Here is a 20,715-nt window from a genome sequence, read left to right on the forward strand (position 1 = left end):
ACTGACGCAACCAATGACGTTGTGTCTGCTTATCTTGGCTCTGCCTCGTTTTGGGACCCTCGCCTCCTTGTTCACTGGCCAGGGACGTCGATCAGGGATCAGCTGTGTGCAGATCTGCAAAGGAGTCTCTCATCACTTTCGCAGGGGTGCCCCGAACACCTCTTGATCACGGCTCGATCACTCCCGTCCTCGCCGTTCTTAACGCCTTCCTTATTTTGCAACGTACACGATGAAACAAGTGGGGGAGGGGCCCTATTCGGGCGCCATCTTGAAGGGGCCCCTGAGGGACCCTCGGATGTGGAAACAAGGCACAGTCACCACACACGAATAGATACGCCCGACACGAGGTTCTGTTCCCAAACTCTTGAGTTTATTGCAATACAAAATAGTCCCAGCTGGCCAAGTGGTCCCACGCCCCGCGACGTGTGTCTAATAGACCTCGGGGGACGCAAGAGAATGAGAGACATGCATCAGTTACATATATACAAACGGAACATCTTACAATCAGTAATGACACATTTAATGATGCCGCCCCGAATTCATTTCCCTTTGAATTAGAGGCGATGATTGACCAGTGTGACAAATATGACACCTTAGACCACCATATTTAGTAACAGTTTGCAATCTCCAGTTTTACAGACACCATTCTTTGTTTGGTAGAACACAGCGTTTCTGTTTTTCATGGGCAAGCTGGCGCAGGAGACTGGCACATACCAGGCCTCACTATCTCTAAGTTTTGATTCTTGCTCTAGAAGTCAGCACGCTCTCCGGGGCCTCACTGGGCTCAGAAAGGGGAGCCGTAAAGAAAATCATAATTCAACTCTTTAAATACTAGTTTCGTTCATTGCTATTCTTTCAGGAGACTTGCTGGCATTCGTATACTGATTAAATGGCTTGCTCCCTGTCTTCAAGGATACGTGAGGGAGGGAATCGGGCATTCCTGTCTGGCTCTCCAGTGTAATGTTTCAACTTGTTTCTTAGCCTTGGACCATTGAAGCGAAATAATATCTACAGCCAAGCAGTTTTACATGAGGCAAAGTGGCAACGTTAGAGAGAGCAGAGAGAGAAAACAAAATGGCGATTCGGGTCATCTTAAAATGGCTTCACTCTAGTTCAACCAATATCTACGTAATAACTAATGACTAATGAATATATATTCTTACACTGTAAATGAGGCGGTTGGTCTTCGGCCAACCAATTATCATTCATTTCCAGACCCTGAAGGGGTGCTTAGTTTTTCTGGACTGACAAGGACGATGAAAGGCTGAGTTGAGGTGTTTCAGAACAGACTAAATCATTGACTCACCCCCTAAAGTGTGCCTAAAATAAACCTTTAATGAGTGGAGCAATTATTGTATATAATTCCCGACAAATTATTTGTTATTCCTATTCTGCCTTATTTAGGGTCACTGCTCAAAGTGCTACACTTTTGCAACCCTCCCTTTTTTTTCAAGAAGCCTGAACAAGAATGCCTGCCACTCCAGAAACAAATAGCCACATGGCACTGGCCACAGCCAGCCCAGGAGCTTACATTTAAAAAAAATAAAAAGTGTTTTTAATTTTTTTGCTGGGGTAGCAAGGGAGACCAATGTGTAGCAGGGGAGACATCAGGGGACTCCAACATGAGGTGCCTGATTCCTATCAATCCACCAGATTTCAGCAGTTGTTATAAATAGGTGGATCCCATTGGTTTTTTATTTGTAAGAAAAGGCCATGCTGGTAAAACCAAACGTTTTTGCAGACAGAGTGCAAAAGCAGGTGGAGACATTAAGACTGTTCTGTGTCCCTACTCCACATGCACAAATTGTTTTACAATATGTGTACATCAATAAATGCCTCACATGGGCCTCATAAAAATATATATATATATTCTTGCACCGAGGAGAATGAACAGATCGGCACGTCAATGCAGTTCAGTTCCCTCCATGCGATTTTCTAACTGTGTTAAATGGAGTGCAAAAGCAAAGTGTAAAAACAGGCCAAATCTGTTTTATTCCTTGCGTCTGCACCCCATTCTGTAAAAATTGTAAATTATTCCTCCTATTTTATTTTTCATTTTTTCTTTTTTCTATTAAATGATTTATAGGCCGATTCATGGAATAATTAGCGCAGCGCAAGTGGCCAAAAACGTGCGATTCGCAGTGGAATAGCGAAAATCGCAGTGCAAGTGCGAAAATCGCACGAAAAGCAGCGCACATCGATTCATGGAAGGGCGTGCGCGAGAAAACCATCGGATGTGCGCTAAAAAAGTGCGCGGCGCATGTTGGCGCACAGGCCATCTAACGGCGTGCGCCAGGTCACAGCAAAAATCGCACAGGCCACAGCGAAAATCGCACATAGCGCGGCGCACACAACAAAAGTAGGCGGAACACGGGGCGTAACACTCGGAATGGGGAACAACTTGCCAAAATGTGGGCGTCACGGGGGAAGTACAGGGTGCAAGTTCGCGGAACGCCCACACGCTCGCCTACAACACGTATTCATGGAATCGAATAGGGCAAAAAAGCGCACGGTCAAACCAGCGCACAGGCACAAACACGACCGCCACAAGAAGGCAGGCGGTAGCGTCTCTGCGCCTGTAATAAATGTGCGCCAAAAGGTGCGCCAACAAATAGCACCTATATACAGCTATGGTGAATGTCCTATACTGTGGCCCTCCAGGACAAATGACGTGCAAAGGGGTACCCACAAACACGGACACCCGCTGACTGAAAAATAACGTGTGCGTGTATTGCGGGGTGCGCGGGAACTTTCACACACGATTTGGCAGGGTACGTGGATTTCAGGGGTGCGCGGGAAGTTCCACACGCGATTTGGCTGGGTACGTGCGTGGGAATTTCCACACGCGACTTGGCTGGGTACGTGGATCTCAGGGGTGCGTGGGAAGTCTTACACGCGATTTGGCAGGGTACGTGGATTTCAGGGGTGCGCGGGAAGTTCCACACGCGATTTGGCCGTGTACGTGCGCGGGAATTTCCACACGCGACTTGGCTGGGTACGTGGATCTCAGGGGTGCGTGGGAAGTCTCACACGCGATTTGGCAGGGTACGTGGATTTCAGGGGTGTGCGGGAAGTTCCACACGTGATTTGGCCGGGTACGTGCGCGGGAATTTCCACACGCGATTTGGCTGGGTACGTGGATCTCAGGGGTGCGCGGGAAGTCCCACACGCGATTTGGCAGGGTACGTGGATCTCAGGGGTGCGCGGGAAGTTGCACACGCGATTTGGCCGGGTACGTGCGCAGGAATTTCCACACGCGATTTGGCTGGGTACGTGGATCTCAGGGGTGCGCGGGAAGTCCCACACGTGATTTGGCAGGGTACGTGGATTTCAGGGGTGCGCGGGAAGTTGCACACGCGATTTGGCTGGGTATGGGCGCGGGAATTTCCACACGCGATTTGGCTGGCTACGTGGATCTCAGGGGTGGGCGGGAAGTCTCACACGTGATTTGGAAGGGTACGTGGATTTCAGGGGTGCGTGGGAAGTTCCACACTCGATTTGGCCGGGTATGTGCGCGGGAATTTCCACACACGACTTGGCTGGGTATGTGGATCTCAGGGATGTGCGGGAAGTCCCACACGCGATTTGGCCGGGTACTTACGCGGGAATTTCCACACGCGATTTGGCTGGGTACGTGTATTTCAGGGGTATGCGGGAAATTCTACACGCGATTTGGCTGTGTGCTCCCAGGTATTCCCTGTACACCCTCCATGGCCCCTGCAGGCAGCAGACACTACAGGGGACTACCCTGCACACCTGCTCATGTCACCCAGCACCCCCACCCCCCAGCAGTGTGGGGCACCCTCCACCAGGCCCCCACTCATGTCCCCTATCACCCCCACCCCCCAGCATCCAGGGGCACCCTCCACCAGGCCCCCACTCATGGCCCCCTGCACCCCCACACCCCAGCAGTGCAGGGCACCCTACACCAGGCCCCCACTCATGTCCAACTCATGTCTCCCACCACCCCCACCCCTCAGCAGTGCAGGGGCACCCTCCACAAGGCCCCCACTCATGTCCCCCTGCACCCCCACCCCCCAGCCACCATGGGCATCCCCACCAGGCCCCCACTCATGTCTCCCACCCACCTCCCCTGCCACCATGGGCAGCCTCCACCAGGCCCCCACTCATGTCTCCCACCACCCCCACCCCCCCAGCAGTGTGGGGCACCCTCCACCAGGCCCCCACCCATGTCTCCCACCACCCCCACCCCCCAGCCACCATGGGCAGCCCCCACCAGGCCCCCACTCATGTCTCCCACCCACCCCCACCCCCCAGCCACCATGGGCAGCCCCCACCAGGCCCCCACTCATGTCTCCCACCCACCCCCACCCCCCAGCCACCATGGGCAGCCCCCAACAGGCCCCCACTCATGTTTCCCACCCACCCTCCCCCAGCCACAATGGGCAGCCCCCACCAGGCCCCCACTCATGTCCCCTATCTCCCCCACCCCCCAGCCACCATGGGCAGCCCCCACCAGGCCCCCACTCATGTCTCCCACCCACCCCCCCAGCCACCATGGGCAGCCCCCACCAGGCTCCCACCCATGTCCCCTATCACCCCCACCCCCCAGCAGTGCAGGGGCAGACCCCACCAGGCCCCCACTCATGTCTCCCACCACCCCAACCCCCCAGCCACCATGGGCAGCCCCCACCAGGCCCCCACTCATGTCCCCTATCACCCCCACCCCCCAGCCACCATGGGCAGCCCCCACCAGGCCCCCACTCATGTCTCCCACCACCCCCACCCACCAGCCACCATGGGCAGGCCCCCACTCATGTCTACCACCCACCCCGCCCCAGCCACCATGGGCAGCCCCCACCAGGCCCCCACTCATGTCCCCTATCACCCCCACCCCCCAGCCACCATGGGCGGCCTCCACCAGGCCCCCACTCATGTCTCCCACCACCCCCACCCCCCAGCAGTGTGGGGCACCCTCCACCAGGCCCCCACCCATGTCTCCCACCACCCCCACCCCCCAGCCACCATGGGCAGCCCCCACCAGGCCCCCACTCATGTCTCCCACCCACTCCCACCCCCCAGCCACCATGGGCAGCCCCCACCAGGCCCCCACTCATGTCCCCTATCACCCCCACCCCCCAGCAGTGCAGGGGCAGCCTCCACCAGGCCCCCACTCATGTCTCCCACCACCCCCACCCCCCAGCCACCATGGGCAGCCCCCAGCAGGCCCTCACACATGTCCCCTATCACCCCCACCCCCCAGCCACCATGGGCAGCCCCCACCAGGCGCCCACTCATGTCTCCAACCACCCCCACCCACCAGCCACCATGGGCAGGCCCCCACTCATGTCTCCCACCCACCCCCACCCCCCAGCCACCATGGGCAGCCCCCAACAGGCCCCCACTCATGTTTCCCACCCACCCTCCCACAGCCACCATGGGCAGCCCCCACCAGGCCCCCACTCATGTCTCCCACCCACCCCCCCAGCCACCATGGGCAGCCCCCACCAGGCTCCCACCCATGTCCCCTATCACCCCCAACCCCCTGCAGTGCAGGGGCAGCCCCCACCAGGCCCCCACTCATGTCCCCTATCACCCCCACCCCCCAGCCACCATGGGCAGCCCCCACCAGGCCCCCACTCATGTCTCCCACCACCCCACCCACCAGCCACCATGGGCAGGCCCCCACTCATGTCTACCACCCACCCCGCCCCAGCCACCATGGGCAGCCCCCACCAGGCCCCCACTCATGTCCCCTTTCGCCCCCACCCCCCAGCCACCATGGGCGGCCTCCACCAGGCCCCCACTCATGTCTCCCACCACCCCCACCCCCCAGCAGTGTGGGGCACCCTCCACCAGGCCCCCACCCATGTTTCCCACCACCCCCACCCCCCAGCCACCATGGGCAGCCCTCACCAGGCCCCCACTCATGTCTCCCACCCACTCCCACCCCCCAGCCACCATGGGCAGCCCCCACCAGGCCCCCACTCATGTCCCCTATCACCCCCACCCCCCAGCAGTGCAGGGGCAGCCTCCACCAGGCCCCCACTCATGTCTCCCACCACCCCCACCCCCCAGCCACCATGGGCAGCCCCCAGCAGGCCCTCACTCATGTCCCCTATCACCCCCACCCCCCAGCCACCATGGGCAGCCCCCACCAGGCCCCCACTCATGTCTCCCACCACCCCCACCCACCAGCCACCATGGGCAGGCCCCCACTCATGTCTCCCACCCAACCCCCCCAGCCACCATGGGCAGCCCCCACCAGGCCCCCACTCATGTCCCCTATCACCCCCACCCCCCAGCCACCATGGGCAGCCTCCACCAGGCCCCACTCATGTCTCCCACCACCCCCACCCCCACAGCAGTGTGGGGCACCCTCCACCAGGCCCCCACCCATGTCTCCCGCCACCCCCACCCCCCAGCCACCATGGGCAGCCCCCACCAGGCCTCCACTCATGTATCCCACCCAACCCCACCCCCCAGCCACCATGGGCAGCCCCCACCAGGCCCCCACTCATGTCTCCCACCACCCCCCCAGCCACCATGGGCAGCCTCCATCAGGCCCCCACTCATGTCTCCCACCACCCCCACCCCCCAGCAGTGTGGGGCACCCTCCACCAGGCCCCCACCCATGTCTCCCACCACCCCCACCCCCCAGCCACCATGGGCAGCCCCCACCAGGCCCCCACTCATGTCGCCCACCCACCCCCACCCCCCAGCCACCATGGGCAGCCCCCACCAGGCCCCCACTCATTTCTCCCACCCACCCCCACCCCTCAGCCACCATGGGCAGCCCCCAACAGGCCCCCACTCATGTCTCCCACCCACCCCCCCCAGCCACCATGGGCAGCCCCCACCAGGCCCCCACTCATGACTCCCACCCAACCCCCCCCAGTCACCATGGGCAGCCCCCACCAGGCTCCCACCCATGTCCCCTATCACCCCCACCCCCCAGCCACCATGGGCAGCCCCCACCATGCCCCCACTCATGTCCCCTATCACCCCCACCCCCCAGCAGTGCAGGGTCAGCCTCCACCAGGCCCCCACTCATGTCTCCCACCACCCCCACCCCCCAGCCACCATGGGCAGCCCCCACCAGGCCCCCACTCATGTCTCCCACCACCCCCACCCACCAGCCACCATGGGCGGCCTCCACTAGGCCCCCACTCATGTCTCCCACCACCCCCACCCACCAGCCACCATGGGCAGGCCCCCACTCATGTCTCCCACCCACCCCCACCCCCCAGCCACCATGGGCAGCCCCCAACAGGCCCCCACTCATGTTTCCCACCCACCCTCCCACAGCCACCATAGGCAGCCCCCACCAGGCCCCCACTCATGTCCCCTATCACCCCCACCCCCCAGCCACCATGGGCAGCCCCCACCAGGCCCCCACTCATGTCTCCCACCCACCCCCCCAGCCACCATGGGCAGCCCCCACCAGGCTCCCACCCATGTCCCCTATCACCCCCAACCCCCTGCAGTGCAGGGGCAGCCCCCACCAGGCCCCCACTCATGTCCCCTATCACCCCCACCCCCCAGCCACCATGGGCAGCCCCCACCAGGCCCCCACTCATGTCTCCCACCACCCCCACCCACCAGCCACCATGGGCAGGCCCCCACTCATGTCTACCACCCACCCCGCCCCAGCCACCATGGGCAGCCCCCACCAGGCCCCCACTCATGTCCTCTATCGCCCCCACCCCCCAGCCACCATGGGCGGCCTCCACCAGGCCCCCACTCATGTCTCCCACCACCCCCACCCCCCAGCAGTGTGGGGCACCCTCCACTAGGCCCCCACCCATGTCTCCCACCACCCCCACCCCCCAGCCACCATGGGCAGCCCCCACCAGGCCCCCACTCATGTCTCCCACCCACTCCCACCCCCCAGCCACCATGGGCAGCCCCCACCAGGCCCCCACTCATGTCCCCTATCACCCCCACCCCCCAGCAGTGCAGGGGCAGCCTCCACCAGGCCCCCACTCATGTCTCCCACCACCTCCACCCCCCAGCCACCATGGGCAGCCCCCAGCAGGCCCTCACTCATGTCCCCTATCACCCCCACCCCCCAGCCACCATGGGCAGCCCCCACCAGGCCCCCACTCATGTCTCCCACCACCCCCACCCACCAGCCACCATGGGCAGGCCCCCACTCATGTCTCCCACCACCCCCACCCCCCAACCACCATGGGCAGCCCCCACCAGGCCCCCACTCATGTCCCCTATCACACCCAACCCCAGCCACCATGGGCAGCCCCCACCAGGCCCCCACTCATGTCTCCCACCACCCCCACCCACCAGCCACCATGGGCGGCCTCCACTAGGCCCCCACTCATGTCTCCCACCACCCCCACCCCCCAGCTACCATGGGCAGCCCTCAACAGGCCCCCACTCATGTCCGCTATCATCCCCACCCCCCAGCCACCATGGGCAGCCCCCACCAGGCTCCCACTCATGTCTCCCACCACCCCCAACCACCAGCCACCATGGGCAGGCCCCCACTCATGTCTCCCACCCACCCCCCCCAGCCACCATGGGCAGCCCCCACCAGGCCCCCACTCATGTCCCCTATCACCCCCACCCCCCAGCCACCATGGGCAGCCTCCACCAGGACCCCACTCATGTCTCCCACCCCCCCACCCCCCCAGCAGTGTGGGGCACCCTCCACCAGGCCCCCACCGATGTCTCCCACCACCCCCACCCCCCAGCCACCATGGGCAGCCCCCACCTGGCCCCCACTCATGTCTCCCACCACCCCCACCCCCTCAGCAGTGTGGGGCACCCTCCACCAGGCCCCCACCCATGTCTCCCACCACCCCCACCCCCCAGCCACCATGGGCAGCCCCCACCAGGCCCCCACTCATGTCGCCCACCCACCCCCACCCCCCAGCCACCATGGGCAGCCCCCACCAGGCCCCCACTCATGTCTCCCACCCACCCCCACCCCTCAGCCACCATGGGCAGCCCCCAACAGGCCCCCACTCATGTCTAAAACCCACCCCCCCAGCCACCATGGGCAGCCCCCACCAGGCCCCCACTCATGACTCCCACCCAACCCCCCCCAGCCACCATGGGCAGCCCCCACCAGGCTCCCAACCATGTCCCCTATCACCCCCACCCCCCAGCCACCATGGGCAGCCCCCACCAAGCCCCCACTCATGTCAACCCACCCACCCCCACCCCCCAGCCACCATGGGCAGCCCCCACCAGGCCCCCACTCATGTCCCCTATCACCCCCACCCCCCAGCAGTGCAGGGTCAGCCTCCACCAGGCCCCCACTCATGTCTCCCACCACCCCCACCCCCCAGCCACCATGGGCAGCCCCCACCAGGCCCCCACTCATGTCTCCCACCACCCCCACCCACCAGCCACCATGCGCGGCCTCCACTAGGCCCCCACTCATGTCTCCCACCACCCCCACCCCCCAGCTACCATGGGCAGCCCCCAACAGGCCCCCACTCATGTCCGCTATCACCCCCACCCCCCCAGCCACCATGGGCAGCCCCCACCAGGCTCTCACTCATGTCTCCCACCACCCCCAACCACCAGCCACCATGGGCAGGCCCCCACTCATGTCGCCCACCCACCCCCCCAGCCACCATGGGCAGCACCCACCAGGCCCCCACTCATGTCTCCCAACCACCCCCACCCCCAGCCACCATGGGCAGCCCCCACCAGGCCCCCACTCATGTCCCCTATCACCCCCACCCCCCAGCAGTGCAGGGTCAGCCTCCACCAGGCCCCCACTCATGTCTCCCACCACCCCCACCCCCCAGCCACCATGGGCAGCCCCCACCAGGCCCCCACTCATGTCCCCTATCACCCCCACCCCCAGCCACCATGGGCAGCCCCCTCCAGGCCCCCAATCATGTCTCCCACCACCCCCACCCACCATGCCACCATGGGCGGCCTCCACTAGGCCCCCACTCATGTCTCCCACCACCCCCACCCCCCAGCTACCATGGGCAGCCCTCAACAGGCCCCCACTCATGTCCGCTATCACCCCCACCCCCCAGCCACCATGGGCAGCCCCCACCAGGCTCCCACTCATGTCTCCCACCACCCCCAACCACCAGCCACCATGGGCAGGCCCCCACTCTTGTCTCCCACCCACCCCCCCCAGCCACCATGGGCAGCCCCCACCAGGCCCCCACTCATGTCCCCTATCACCCCCACCCCCCAGCCACCATGGGCAGCCTCCACCAGGCCCCCACTCATGTCTCCCACCACCCCCACCCCCCCAGCAGTGTGGGGCACCCTCCACCAGGCCCCCACCATAGTCTCCCACCACCCCCACCCCCCAGCCACCATGGGCAGCCCCCACCTGGCCCCCACTCATGTCTCCTACTCACCCCCACCCCCCAGCCACCATGGGCACCCTCCACCAGGCCCCCACCCATGTCTCCCACCACCCCCACCCCCCAGCCACCATGGGCAGCCCCCACCAGGCCCCCACTCATGTCGCCCACCCACCCCCACCCCCAAGCCACCATGGGCAGCCCCCACCAGGCCCCCACTCATGTCTCCCACCCACCCCCACCCCTCAGCCACCATGGGCAGCCCCCAACAGGCCCCCACTCATGTCTAAAACCCACCCCCCCAGCCACCATGGGCAGCCCCCACCAGGCCCCCACTCATGACTCCCACCCAACCCCCCCCCCAGCCACCATGGGCAGCCCCCACCAGGCTCCCACACATGTCCCCTATCACCCCCACCCCCCAGCCACCATGGGCAGCCCCCACCAAACCCCCACTCATGTCAACCCACCCACCCCCACCCCCCAGCCACCATGGGCAGCCCCCACCAGGCCCCCACTCATGTCCCCTATCACCCCCACCCCCCAGCAGTGCAGGGTCAGCCTCCACCAGGCCCCCACTCATGTCTCCCACCACCCCCACCCCCCAGCCACCATGGGCAGCCCCCACCAGGCCCCCACTCATGTCTCCCACCACCCCCACCCACCAGCCACCATGGGCGGCCTCCACTAGGCCCCCACTCATGTCTCCCACCACCCCCACCCCCCAGCTACCATGGGCAGCCCCCAACAGGCCCCCACTCATGTCCGCTATCACCCCCACCCCCCAGCCACCATGGGCAGCCCCCACCAGGCTCCCACTCATGTCTCCCACCACCCCCAACCACCAGCCACCATGGGCAGGCCCCCACTCATGTCGCCCACCCACCCCCCCAGCCACCAGCCACCATGGGCAGCCCCCACCAGGCCCCGACTCATGTCCCCTATCACCCCCACCCCCCAGCAGTGCAGGGTCAGCCCCCACCAGGCCCCCACTCATGTCTCCCACCACCCCCACCCACCAGCCACCATGGGCAGGCCCCCACTCATGTCTACCACCCACCCCGCCCCAGCCACCATGGGCAGCCCCCACCAGGCCCCCACTCATGTCCTCTATCGCCCCCACCCCCCAGCCACCATGGGCGGCCTCCACCAGGCCCCCACTCATGTCTCCCACCACCCCCAGCAGTGTGGGGCACCCTCCACCAGGCCCCCACCCATGTCTCCCACCACCCCCACCCCCCAGCCACCATGGGCAGCCCCCACCAGGCCCCCACTCATGTCTCCCACCCACTCCCACCCCCCAGCCACCATGGGCAGCCCCCACCAGGCCCCCACTCATGTCCCCTATCACCCCCACCCCCCAGCAGTGCAGGGGCAGCCTCCACCAGGCCCCCACTCATGTCTCCCACCACCTCCACCCCCCAGCCACCATGGGCAGCCCCCAGCAGGCCCTCACTCATGTCCCCTATCACCCCCACCCCCCAGCCACCATGGGCAGCCCCCACCAGGCCCCCACTCATGTCTCCCACCACCCCCACCCACCAGCCACCATGGGCAGGCCCCCACTCATGTCTCCCACCACCCCCACCACCCAGCCACCATGGGCAGCCCCCACCAGGCCCCCACTCATGTCCCCTATCACACCCAACCCCAGCCACCATGGGCAGCCCCCACCAGGCCCCCACTCATGTCTCCCACCACCCCCACCCACCAGCCACCATGGGCGGCCTCCACTAGGCCCCCACTCATGTCTCCCACCACCCCCACCCCCCAGCTACCATGGGCAGCCCTCAACAGGCCCCCACTCATGTCCGCTATCACCCCCACCCCCCAGCCACCATGGGCAGCCCCCACCAGGCTCCCACTCATGTCTCCCACCACCCCCAACCACCAGCCACCATGGGCAGGCCCCCACTCATGTCTCCCACCCACCCCCCCCAGCCACCATGGGCAGCCCCCACCAGGCCCCCACTCATGTCCCCTATCACCCCCACCCCCCAGCCACCATGGGCAGCCTCCACCAGGCCCCCACTCATGTCTCCCACCCCCCACCCCCCCAGCAGTGTGGGGCACCCTCCACCAGGCCCCCACCGATGTCTCCCACCACCCCCACCCCCCAGCCACCATGGGCAGCCCCCACCTGGCCCCCACTCATGTCTCCCACCACCCCCACCCCCTCAGCAGTGTGGGGCACCCTCCACCAGGCCCCCACCCATGTCTCCCACCACCCCCACCCCCCAGCCACCATGGGCAGCCCCCACCAGGCCCCCACTCATGTCGCCCACCCACCCCCACCCCCCAGCCACCATGGGCAGCCCCCACCAGGCCCCCACTCATGTCTCCCACCCACCCCCACCCCTCAGCCACCATGGGCAGCCCCCAACAGGCCCCCACTCATGTCTAAAACCCACCCCCCCAGCCACCATGGGCAGCCCCCACCAGGCCCCCACTCATGACTCCCACCCAACCCCCCCCAGCCACCATGGGCAGCCCCCACCAGGCTCCCACCCATGTCCCCTATCACCCCCACCCCCCAGCCACCATGGGCAGCCCCCACCAAGCCCCCACTCATGTCAACCCACCCACCCCCACCCCCCAGCCACCATGGGCAGCCCCCACCAGGCCCCCACTCATGTCCCCTATCACCCCCACCCCCCAGCAGTGCAGGGTCAGCCTCCACCAGGCCCCCACTCATGTCTCCCACCACCCCCACCCCCCAGCCACCATGGGCAGCCCCCACCAGGCCCCCACTCATGTCTCCACCACCCCCACCCACCAGCCACCATGGGCGGCCTCCACTAGGCCCCCACTCATGTCTCCCACCACCCCCACCCCCCAGCTACCATGGGCAGCCCCCAACAGGCCCCCACTCATGTCCGCTATCACCCCCACCCCCCCAGCCACCATGGGCAGCCCCCACCAGGCTCCCACTCATGTCTCCCACCACCCCAACCACCAGCCACCATGGGCAGGCCCCCACTCATGTCGCCCACCCACCCCCCCAGCCACCATGGGCAGCACCCACCAGGCCCCCACTCATGTCTCCCAACCACCCCCACCCCCCAGCCACCATGGGCAGCCCCCACCAGGCCCCCACTCATGTCCCCTATCACCCCCACCCCCCAGCAGTGCAGGGTCAGCCTCCACCAGGCCCCCACTCATGTCTCCCACCACCCCCACCCCCCAGCCACCATGGGCAGCCCCCACCAGGCCCCCACTCATGTCCCCTATCACCCCCACCCCCAGCCACCATGGGCAGCCCCCACCAGGCCCCCACTCATGTCTCCCACCACCCCCACCCACCAGCCACCATGGGCGGCCTCCACTAGGCCCCCACTCATGTCTCCCACCACCCCCACCCCCCAGCTACCATGGGCAGCCCTCAACAGGCCCCCACTCATGTCCGCTATCACCCCCACCCCCCAGCCACCATGGGCAGCCCCCACCAGGCTCCCACTCATGTCTCCCACCACCCCCAACCACCAGCCACCATGGGCAGGCCCCCACTCATGTCTCCCACCCACCCCCCCCAGCCACCATGGGCAGCCCCCACCAGGCCCCCACTCATGTCCCCTATCACCCCCACCCCCCAGCCACCATGGGCAGCCTCCACCAGGCCCCCACTCATGTCTCCCACCACCCCCACCCCCCCAGCAGTGTGGGGCACCCTCCACCAGGCCCCCACCATAGTCTCCCACCACCCCCACCCCCCAGCCACCATGGGCAGCCCCCACCTGGCCCCCACTCATGTCTCCCACCCACCCCCACCCCCCAGCCACCATGGGCACCCTCCACCAGGCCCCTACCCATGTCTCCCACCACCCCCACCCCCCAGCCACCATGGGCAGCCCCCACCAGGCCCCCACTCATGTCGCCCACCCACCCCCACCCCCCAGCCACCATGGGCAGCCCCCACCAGGCCCCCACTCATGTCTCCCACCCACCCCCACCCCTCAGCCACCATGGGCAGCCCCCAACAGGCCCCCACTCATGTCTAAAACCCACCCCCCCAGCCACCATGGGCAGCCCCCACCAGGCCCCCACTCATGACTCCCACCCAACCCCCCCAGCCACCATGGGCAGCCCCCACCAGGCTCCCACCCATGTCCCCTATCACCCCCACCCCCCAGCCACCATGGGCAGCCCCCACCAAACCCCCACTCATGTCAACCCACCCACCCCCACCCCCCAGCCACCATGGGCAGCCCCCACCAGGCCCCCACTCATGTCCCCTATCACCCCCACCCCCCAGCAGTGCAGGGTCAGCCTCCACCAGGCCCCCACTCATGTCTCCCACCACCCCCACCCCCCAGCCACCATGGGCAGCCCCCACCAGGCCCCCACTCATGTCTCCCACCACCCCCACCCACCAGCCACCATGGGTGGCCTCCACTAGGCCCCCACTCATGTCTCCCACCACCCCCACCCCCCAGCTACCATGGGCAGCCCCCAACAGGCCCCCACTCATGTCCGCTATCACCCCCACCCCCCAGCCACCATGGGCAGCCCCCACCAGGCTCCCACTCATGTCTCCCACCACCCCCAACCACCAGCCACCATGGGCAGGCCCCCACTCATGTCGCCCACCCACCCCCCCAGCCACCATGGGCAGCACCCACCAGGCCCCCACTCATGTCTCCCAACCACCCCCACCCCCCAGCCACCATGGGCAGCCCCCACCAGGCCCCCACTCATGTCCCCTATCACCCCCACCCCCCAGCAGTGCAGGGTCAGCCTCCACCAGGCTCCCACTCATGTCTCCCACCACCCCCACCCCCAGCCACCATGGGCAGCCCCCACCAGGCCCCCACTCATGTCGCCCACCCACCCCCACCCCCCAGCCACCATGGGCAGCCCCCACCAGGCCCCCACTCATGTCTCCCACCCACCCCCACCCCTCAGCCACCATGGGCAGCCCCCAACAGGCCCCCACTCATGTCTAAAACCCACCCCCCCCAGCCACCATGGGCAGCCCCCACCAGGCCCCCACTCATGACTCCCACCCAACCCCCCCCAGCCACCATGGGCAGCCCCCACCAGGCTCCCACCCATGTCCCCTATCACCCCCACCCCCCAGCCACCATGGGCAGCCCCCACCAAGCCCCCACTCATGTCAACCCACCCACCCCCACCCCCCAGCCACCATGGGCAGCCCCCACCAGGCCCCCACTCATGTCCCCTATCACCCCCACCCCCCAGCAGTGCAGGGTCAGCCTCCACCAGGCCCCCACTCATGTCTCCCACCACCCCCACCCCCCAGCCACCATGGGCAGCCCCCACCAGGCCCCCACTCATGTCTCCCACCACCCCCACCCACCAGCCACCATGGGCGGCCTCCACTAGGCCCCCACTCATGTCTCCCACCCCCCCCAACCCCCAGCTACCATGGGCAGTCCCCAACAGGCCCCCACTCATGTCCGCTATCACCCCCACCCCCCCAGCCACCATGGGCAGCCCCCACCAGGCTCCCACTCATGTCTCCCACCACCCCCAACCACCAGCCACCATGGGCAGGCCCCCACTCATGTCGCCCACCCACCCCCCCAGCCACCATGGGCAGCACCCACCAGGCCCCCACTCATGTCTCCCAACCACCCCCACCCCCCAGCCACCATGGGCAGCCCCCACCAGGCCCCCACTCATGTCCCCTATCACCCCCACCCCCCAGCAGTGCAGGGTCAGCCTCCACCAGGCCCCCACTCATGTCTCCCACCACCCCCACCCCCCAGCCACCATGGGCAGCCCCCACCAGGCCCCCACTCATGTCCCCTATCACCCCCACCCCCAGCCACCATGGGCAGCCCCCACCAGGCCCCCACTCATGTCTCCCACCACCCCCACCCACCAGCCACCATGGGCGGCCTCCACTAGGCCCCCACTCATGTCTCCCACCACCCCCACCCCCCAGCTACCATGGGCAGCCCTCAACAGGCCCCCACTCATGTCCGCTATCACCCCCACCCCCCAGCCACCATGGGCAGCCCCCACCAGGCTCCCACTCATGTCTCCCACCACCCCCAACCACCAGCCACCATGGGCAGGCCCCCACTCATGTCTCCCACCCACCCCCCCCAGCCACCATGGGCAGCCCCCACCAGGCCCCCACTCATGTCCCCTATCACCCCCACCCCCCAGCCACCATGGGCAGCCTCCACCAGGCCCCCACTCATGTCTCCCACCACCCCCACCCCCCCAGCAGTGTGGGGCACCCTCCACCAGGCCCCCACCATAGTCTCCCACCACCCCCACCCCCCAGCCACCATGGGCAGCCCCCACCAGGCCCCCACTCATGTCTCCCACCACCCCCACCCACCAGCCACCATGGGCAGCCCCCACCAGGCCCCCACTCATGTCTCCCACCACCCCCACCCACCAGCCACCATGGGCGGCCTCCACTAGGCCCCCACTCATGTCTCCCACCACCCCCACCCCCCAGCTACCATGGGCAGCCCTCAACAGGCCCCCACTCATGTCCGCTATCACCCCCACCCCCCAGCCACCATGGGCAGCCCCCACCAGGCTCCCACTCATGTCTCCCACCACCCCCAACCACCAGCCACCATGGGCAGGCCCCCACTCATGTCTCCCACCCACCCCCCCCAGCCACCATGGGCAGCCCCCACCAGGCCCCCACTCATGTCCCCTATCACCCCCACCCCCCAGCCACCATGGGCAGCCTCCACCAGGCCCCCACTCATGTCTCCCACCACCCCCACCCCCCCAGCAGTGTGGGGCACCCTCCACCAGGCCCCCACCATAGTCTCCCACCACCCCCACCCCCCAGCCACCATGGGCAGCCCCCACCTGGCCCCCACTCATGTCTCCCACCCACCCCCACCCCCCAGCCACCATGGGCACCCTCCACCAGGCCCCCACCCATGTCTCCCACCACCCCCACCCCCCAGCCACCATGGGCAGCCCCCACCAGGCCCCCACTCATGTCGCCCACCCACCCCCACCCCCCAGCCACCATGGGCAGCCCCCACCAGGCCCCCACTCATGTCTCCCACCCACCCCCACCCCTCAGCCACCATGGGCAGCCCCCAACAGGCCCCCACTCATGTCTAAAACCCACCCCCCAGCCACCATGGGCAGCCCCCACCAGGCCCCCACTCATGACTCCCACCCAACCCCCCCCCAGCCACCATGGGCAGCCCCCACCAGGCTCCCACCCATGTCCCCTATCACCCCCACCCCCCAGCCACCATGGGCAGCCCCCACCAAACCCCCACTCATGTCAACCCACCCACCCCCACCCCCCAGCCACCATGGGCAGCCCCCACCAGGCCCCCACTCATGTCCCCTATCACCCCCACCCCCCAGCAGTGCAGGGTCAGCCTCCACCAGGCCCCCACTCATGTCTCCCACCACCCCCACCCCCCAGCCACCATGGGCAGCCCCCACCAGGCCCCCACTCATGTCTCCCACCACCCCCTCCCACCAGCCACCATGGGCGGCCTCCACTAGGCCCCCACTCATGTCTCCCACCACCCCCACCCCCCAGCTACCATGGGCAGCCCCCAACAGGCCCCCACTCATGTCCGCTATCACCCCCACCCCCCAGCCACCATGGGCAGCCCCCACCAGGCTCCCACTCATGTCTCCCACCACCCCCAACCACCAGCCACCATGGGCAGGCCCCCACTCATGTCGCCCACCCACCCCCCCAGCCACCATGGGCAGCACCCACCAGGCCCCCACTCATGTCTCCCAACCACCCCCACCCCCCAGCCACCATGGGCAGCCCCCACCAGGCCCCCACTCATGTCCCCTATCACCCCCACCCCCCAGCAGTGCAGGGTCAGCCTCCACCAGGCCCCCACTCATGTCTCCCACCACCCCCACCCCCCAGCCACCATGGGCAGCCCCCACCAGGCCCCCACTCATGTCCCCTATCACCCCCACCCCCAGCCACCATGGGCAGCCCCCACCAGGCCCCCACAAATGTCTCCCACCACCCCCACCCACCAGCCACCATGGGCGGCCTCCACTAGGCCCCCACTCATGTCTCCCACCACCCCCACCCCCCAGCTACCATGGGCAGCCCTCAACAGGCCCCCACTCATGTCCGCTATCACCCCCACCCCCCAGCCACCATGGGCAGCCCCCACCAGGCTCCCACTCATGTCTCCCACCACCCCCAACCACCAGCCACCATGGGCAGCCCCCACCAGGCCCCCACTCATGTCCCCTATCACCCCCACCCCCCAGCCACCATGGGCAGCCTCCACCAGGCCCCCACTCATGTCTCCCACCACCCCCACCCCCCCAGCAGTGTGGGGCACCCTCCACCAGGCCCCCACCATAGTCTCCCACCACCCCCACCCCCCAGCCACCATGGGCAGCCTCCACCAGGCCCCCACTCATGTCTCCCACCACCCCCACCCCCCAGCCGCCATGGGCAGCCCCCACCAGGCCCCCACTCATGTCCCCTATCACCCACCCCCCCAGCCACCATTAGCAGCCCCCACCAGGCCCCCACTCATGTCCCCTATCACCCCCACCCCCCAGCCACCATGGGCAGCCTCCACCAGGCCCCCACTCATGTCTCCCACCACCCCACCCCCCAGCAGTGTGGGGCACCCTCCACCAGGCCCCCACCCATGTCTTCCACCACCCCCACCCCCCAGCCACCATGGGCAGCCCCCACCAGGCCCCCACTCATGTCTCCCACCCACCCCCACCCCCCAGCCACCATGGGCAGCCCCCACCAGGCCCCCACTCATGTCCCCTATCACCCCCACCCCCCAGCAGTGCAGGGGCAGCCTCCACCAGGCCCCCACTCATGTCTCCCACCACTCCCACCCCCCAGCCACCATGGGCAGCCCCCACCAGGCCCCCACTCATGTCCCCTATCACCCCCACCCCCCAGCCACCATGGGCAGCCCCCACCAGGCCCCCACTCATGTCTCCCACCACCCCGCCCCCCAGCCACCATGGGCAGCCTCCACCAGGCCCCCACTCATGTCTCCCACCACCCCCACCCCCTCAGCAGTGTGGGGCACCGTCCACCAGGCCCCCACCCATGTCTCCCACCACCCCCACCCCCCAGCCACCATGGGCAGCCCCCACCAGGCCCCCACTCATGTATCCCACCCACCCCCACCCCCTGCCACCATGGGCAGCCCCCACCAGGCCCCCACTCATGTCTCCCACCACCCCGCCCCCCAGCCACCAGGGACAACGCCATCTGCTCCTCCAACACCCTGCGGATTGCCTCGAGGCACTTGGCCCGCCTCAGGGCCCTCTGCATGGAGTTCTCCGCCCTGCCATCGTGAGCCTCGCCTCTTCCGCCCGCCGCTGCTCCGCACCTATCTGCTGGCCCAACCGCAGCCACTCGGAAGACACTTCCTGTCCTGGGTCCTCCTGCCCTCCGGCCGATGCCTGCCCCTCCGATGTTGATGGCCCCGAGCCATGATGCCTCCCACGTTGACTCTGCTGCTGCCTCCGACGCAACTGCCTCTGCAGCACGACGGCATTCAGGCTGATGGAATCCACCGACGCCATCATGCACGTGCCCTGCCTGATGATGCCGGCACATCCTCCATCTGCTGGAGTACAGTTGCTGTGGTGTCCACCCCTGCTGGACCTCCGACTCCCAACGGTGGCAGGGATGGGATCCCCACCAAGTTGGGTGCATTGGTCAGGGCAGGTCCACAGGGGGCCCTGGTAGCATCTGGGCCGGAAGACGGCAAGGAGAACGACCGGCTTATAGCCTCCACAGAGGAGGAGAGGGCCGCCAGATTGGCCGACACATGCAGGAAACCCCCGAACATGGAAGATCCCAATTGGGCCACGTCGGCACGGTGCTCTTCGTGATGACGTGCGTGCTCCTCCCGGGAAGCACGCACGTCATCACGAATTGAACCCGCGCGCATCGCGACCCCAATCAGGACCTTCTACATACGGCCACGGGTCCCCTCGTCCACAGGTGGAGGGGAGTCAGGTGACATGGACATCCCCTCTACCTGCGGACGGGCCTGGGACAGGGCATCCCTGCTGGTGCATGGTGGTGCACTCACAGGGTCAGGGACAGCGACATGCACAGGCCCCTCCACGATGACCTGTGCTGCCTCCTGCCCCTGCCCCTGGACTGCACCACTTGCACCAGCAGGGATGCCCCCACCAGGCCCCATGTGTGCCTCAGTGGCGGCCTCCTCCTCCTCTGTGGAAACCACCAACCTGGATGGCTCCTCACCGTCTTCCACCGTAGCAGGCCCCTGTGGGGGCTCACCCACCCCTTCCGCTGCAGCCGTGGGGGCATCCCCGCCGCCTTGCTCCACAGCGCCGTCTCCGCCCTCTTCTTCACTAGCCGCTGCATAGAGGGAGACATAGAACACAAGCATCAGGGTACTGTACAATGGTCCCCTAGACAGGAAGCAATAGCAGATGAGTACCACTGTCAAAGTACACTTCCATCATGTCCCTCCACAACACATGGGTCAGTCCAGGC

The sequence above is a fragment of the Ambystoma mexicanum genome, chromosome 4q, assembly GCF_040938575.1.
Source record: "Ambystoma mexicanum isolate Mex_15411 chromosome 4q, UKY_AmexF1_1, whole genome shotgun sequence".
Classification (NCBI taxonomy): Eukaryota; Metazoa; Chordata; class Amphibia; order Caudata; family Ambystomatidae; genus Ambystoma; species Ambystoma mexicanum.